This window comes from Equus przewalskii, chromosome 1 (genome assembly GCF_037783145.1).
Source record: "Equus przewalskii isolate Varuska chromosome 1, EquPr2, whole genome shotgun sequence".
NCBI lineage: Eukaryota > Metazoa > Chordata > Mammalia > Perissodactyla > Equidae > Equus > Equus przewalskii.
Genome location: NC_091831.1, coordinates 36,142,443 through 36,148,442, shown reverse-complemented (window position 1 = coordinate 36,148,442; position 6,000 = coordinate 36,142,443).

Genomic DNA, 6,000 nt, shown 5'->3' with positions numbered 1-6,000 from the left:
GCCTGCATAGCTGGACCCACTTTGCTTATCGCCTAGTACAGAAGGAAAGCTGCGTGGCGCATGGCAGTGAGGCTTCCTCACCAGGGCTTCTCTTGGGGCAGGGGGAGTCGGGGCAGATTTGGGAGATGTATTTGTGTTAAATCAGGACAACAAGTTGTGATAATTATTTATATTTATATAAATAATACAAATATATTATTTATATTTAAGAGGAATCATAATCACCCAATGATCTTATTTCACAGTTTACCTCCCCCAACCCCACAGGCAGGTGACTTCAGCCCCTTGTCACAAACCCTCATTCATAAGCTAAGAGAGAGAGATGCTCAGTGCTTGTGGATCTGGCTCCAAAGTGTGTACACTCAGGATTGTCCAGGAGCACACTGACCCTGTGTGTTCTCTACTGTTCCGCTGGAGAGTTTTCTGAAGGGCTGTTGTGTGAATGGTCTAATCTTTTAATTGGTCTCCAGGAGCCCACACTGATTGTCCCTTATCTGAGGGGTAACTGAGAGCAATCTCAGAAGGAGTTGAGCAGTAGAAGCTCCAAACCATCAAGGAGAAACATTGCTGCTGCCTTGAAGGGAATTTGAATCCAAAAAGATTATTTGAAATCACTCTGAGGAATGTATCCAACATGTGCTATAGCGCATATGTTAAAAAAAAAAGATCCAGAACAAAATATTTCTTCATATTATGCTCAGTAACGAAGACGTTTTACAGCTCTTAGTTAAATACATTTAATATCACAGAAGAAAAGAACTGAAAACACATAAAAATAAATCACATTAGGCTTTGTCTTTTGATTAATTCTTTTTCACCGAACAGGAAAATGCTCATTAACAAAAGTTCTGAGAACAATAAAGTAACTGGAGGTTATTAATATGAAAATATTGTCAATTGTTCCTCCTGTAGAAATCTCCCTGGACAACCCACTTCCTGAAAAATGACTCAGCAAAAGCTCCCAAGAAGAACTGCTCATGTTTAATACAATCGTTCGGGCCAGCGCTTATTTCTTATCTATAAAGTCCCCTTGTGATTGATGATTCATGTTTCTTTTCAATTATGGGCTTTGAATGCAAACTATTTCTTAATGTAAACAAATGGCTTCAGTATTTAAAGCAAAACATTTCCGTTTGTTTAGTACTATTTCCTATTTTATGCCTGAAACCATATTTTTGAGAGAATTGTTTGGTTTCAAAAGAGGGGAAAGAGAATGATTGTTTAGAAGAATGTGTGCGAAGGAGGGGTGCGTTCGTCAAGGGCAGCCTGCCAGATGAGTGGGGACTCATATGGGGCCCACGGTAGCCTGTCCTCTCAGAGCATGGCCCAAAGAAGTTAGTGTCCTGCATTCTGACTGTGAAGATCCCGGTTTTTCTGTGGGACAAAAGGTTATTTTTGGCAGCTTGATAATCGGCCTGTAGCATGTCTTTAAATTCTCAGTTCTGCTGAAGAATCTGAACTAGATGAACGGAGGATAAATGACATGTAGAATAGTTGCCAAAAATACTAGAAAAAGAGAGCGAGATATTTAGTGGTTTGTAATGACAGTTCACAATTGCCAATCTAAAAAATGAGATTAAAACTCATGTGAGCACAAGCCAGTTTCAATGAACTACGTGCCAAAAGTTGACCACTAGGTAGCGCCATAATCTAGCCCTATGACAATAGGGCAGAGACTTGATTCTATATTGGCCAGGGTGAAAATATACAAAATTTACACTTGGGAAAAGATCAACAAGGGCGTCCTAAGAAGTTTCAATCAAAACACCCTAACATAACAACAGAAGAGGTATAAGGCTCAAGTATTTACTTGGTGAAGCTATTTCTACTATAGCAATTACGTTTATTGAAAACTCAGAGAAACAGACAATGTAGGTGGTAGTATTTTACTTTGCTTCTCTTAATGAAACCCCAGATTTGTACGAAAATAAAGAAAAGAAATAATCACAGTTAATTAAAATAATTAGCCTAGAATTTTCTTGTCAAATTGGAAAGTGTCAATTTGACTAAACAGTAAACACTACTGATATTTGTTTTGGAGATTCATTATTGTTTTCATCAGAGCATGCTTAAGTCTTCCATTTGTTCAGCAATCATTCAGGACATGCCCAGTGCGTGCCTAGCGTCATGCTAGATGCTTTGATTCTAAAGAAGCTTAAGGCAGATTCATTGCCTTTGTGTAGCTTGTAGTCCAGTAAGGTAGATTAATACATAAAAAAATACTAAGGAATAAGAGCTTTGATAAAGACATGTTCAAAAGAGTTATGGGAGATAGCAACAAATCACTCTACATGAGCTAGCATTTGAATAGGCCTGGAAAGACAAGTACAGTCATGTTCCCCATAATGACGTTTCTGTCAACGACAGACCGCATGTACGATGCAGTCCCATAAGATTAGTACCATATAGCCAAGGTGTGTAGTAGGCTATCCCATCTGGGTTTGTGTAAGTACACTGAATGATGTTCGCACAGAAATGCAATTGCCTAACTATGCATTTCTCAAAACGTATCCCCGTCATTTAGTAACACATCACTGTAGTAATAACAACAGTTGACACTTACTGATGCTCATCATGTGCCCTCTCCACAGCGATCTACCTAATAAATGCTTAAAAGTCATGTAATTTTTACAACTGTATGAGGTAGGGCATACTATTATTATCTTCATGTTACACACAAAAAAATAAGTTTGGGGAAGGCATTTTAGAAAAAGGAAGCAGCACGTATAAAGGTTCAGAGATGTACAAAACCATGGCATGTTCCAGGGAATAAAAGTTCAAAAAAACTGTAGTGATATTATAATATTCACAGAAACACCATGTCCTCTATGATTTTATAAACAGAAAATGTGCTGAGTTATATCAGAAATTTAGAACAGAGTTTTAAAAACTATTTTATTAATTACTTAAAAATTTTATTCTTCAAAGAACTGTAGGAATATAGTTTATTGAGAAAACACAGATCCATTGAAAGACCAAAATGCTTTTTGTAATGAAATATTACATCCTGAATTTTGAAGGTGATAGAAGAAAATGTAGAATGGACTTACTAACTTTCATGTAACAAACCATATTGCTGTGAGTCTCCTGAAAATATAATTCTGTAGTTTTAAGATGTAACTGATTATGGGGCCAGCCCCATGGCCGAGTGGTTAGGTTTGCGCGCTCAGCTTCGGGGGCCCAGGGTTTTGCAGGTTCAGATCCTCGGTGCTGACATGGTACTGCTCATCAGGCCATGTTGAGGCAGCGTCCCACATGCCACAACTCGAAGGACCCACAACTAAGATATACAACTAGGTACTGAGGGGATTTGAGGAGAAAAAGCAGAAAAAAAAAAAAGATTGGCAACAGTTGTTAGCTCAGGTGCCAATCTTTAAAAAAAAAATTAAGTATCTTAAAAGATTTTCTAATGTTGAAATAATAACACTAATATAACTAAAACAACTTTTAACTACACATTTTACTTTAAATAGCCTTTGTAAGATAAACTCTGTGATACCATGATTAAATATTTATTGGTTGCCCATTACTTACAAAGCACTGTTCTGCTGTGTCAAGATTATTTACTGAACAAATATTTATTGAGCACCTATCTTGTGCCAGCCATCATGTTAGTTGCTGTGGGTATAGCCACAGTAGCAGCAAAACAACAATAAGGGCCCAATCTCTGTTACCTCTCCATCTCCACACTTGTCTCCAGCACAGAGCCCTCGTGTACCACTCCAGCCACACTCTCTGCATTTGGGGTCCCCATTCCAACTGCTTTGCATATGAATTGGCTATGAGTGCTTTTACTACCCCAGAATAGTACCCATTCTTCAATTCTCAGTCCCAGTTCCCCTCCTACATAGATATTTTATTCTTTTCTGAACCTTCCTGGTATTTTTTAAAACCCATCTTAACTATTTTTAGGGGTACAGTTCAGTAATGTTAAGTATATTCGCATTGTTGTGAAAAAAGACTCCAGAATTTTTTCATTGTGCAAAGTTGAAATTCTATATCCGTCGGAACAACTCCCCATTTCCCTCTACCCCATTCTTTTTTCCCCAACCATAATTCTACTTTCTGTTTCTATGCATTTGACTATTTTAGACACGTCATTTAGGTGGAATCATGCAGTATTTGTCTTTTTGTGACTGGCTCATTTCACTTAGTATAATGTCCCCAAGGGTCATCCATACTGGAGCATGTGACGGGATATCTTTCCTTTTTAAGGCTGAATAATATTCCACTTCACATTTGTACCACATTTTGTTTATCCATTCATCTTCCAATGGGCAGTTAGGTTGCCCTTCCTGACATTTTTATCCCTTCCTCTTTTCTAGCACTCATCTCTTGACTTCGTATATTGAAATTATTCATGTATTTATTTTTCTTCTTTCTCATTTGTATGTTTCTTCATTTATTCATTCATCCATCCAGCCAGCCAGCAAATATTTGAATGTTGCCAGTCACAGTTCTAGGCCCTGGAGAAACATCAGTGCACAAAACAGAAAAAATTCCCTGTCCTCATTAATCTTACATTCTAAGAGGAGAGAAAGATGCTGAACAAGATAGATAAGCGAAGTGTACAGGATGTTCAAAGGTGGTAAGTTACTAAAAGATAAAAACAAAGCAGAAGGGGTGGGATGGGGATAGGGAGTGCCAGATCAAAGTCAAGATGTTGGATTATGTTTCCAGTGAAGGCATCACTGAGGTGGTGACTTTTGAGTAAAGCCTTAAGGAAGTGAAGGAGTGAGCCAAGTGGATATCAGAACAAGAGCATTTCAGAAAGAGGGGCAAGCAAGAGCATAAGTCCTGAAGTGAAGCAGGCCTGGCATACTTTGAGGAACATTGAAAATTGAAGAGACCAGTGTAGCTGAAGTGGAATGAACAGGAGGTGAGTAGCAGGAGATGAGATCAGGGAAGTAATGGGGCGAGAGGAGAGGCAGAGCATGAGGTCTTGTAGATCATTCTTCTTCTTTTTTTTTTTTTTTGCTGAGGAAGATTTCCCTAAACTAACATCCACTGCCAATCTTCCTCTTCTTTGCTTGAGGAAGATTCACCCTGAGCTAACATCTGTGACAATCTTTCTATGTTTTGTATGTGGGATGCCTCCACAGCATGGCTGATGAGTGGAGTAGGTCCATGCCCCGGATCTGAACCCACAAACCTGGGCCACAGAAGCAGAGTGCGGGGAACTTTAACCACTTGGCCATGGGGCCGGCCCCTTGTAGATCATTCTTAAAAGCAGGGTGTGTGCCTAATTCATCTCTGTGTAACTCCCACAGTGCCTATCACAGTCTCGTTATGGTGGAGTTTCCATAAATATTATTTGAATGAACAAAAGTCTCCTCTGGATGCACTTTGTGTTAATCACATTTCTATTAAAAGGTGGTAACCAGCCCTAGTGGTCTGGTGGTTAAGATTCAGTGCTTTCACTGCCAGGGCCCGGGTTGGTTTCCCGGTCAGAGAACTACACCACCTGTTGATATGATGCTGAAAGCTATGCCCCCAGTATTTCAAATACCAGCAGGGTCATCCATGGTGGACAGTTTCAGTGGAGCTTCTAGGCTAGAAAAACTATGCAGAAGGACCTGGCCACACATTTCCAGAAAAATTGGCCATGAAAACCCTACGAATAGCAGCAGAACATTGTCTGATATAGCACTGGAAGATGAGAAGATGATGTAAAAAGACCGGGCAGGGTTCTACTGTGCTGTACACAGGGTCGCTAGGAGTGGGAATCCACTTGAAGACACTAACAACAAATTAAAAGGTGGTACTCAGAAAAAAACCCTCCAAGTTTGGTCTGATCAGCACAGAATACAATTGAATTATAGCTTCTTTGGCCTGAACGCTGTACTGTTATTAATGCAGCCTAAGATTGCACTAGACTTTTAGCAGCTGGATCACACAATTGACTTGTAAGTTTATGGTCAACAATCTTTGCTCCACATCTTTGTTCATGCTGTTCTCTCTGTCTGAGATATTCTTGCCTCTTTCCCTCCTTCACTTGGG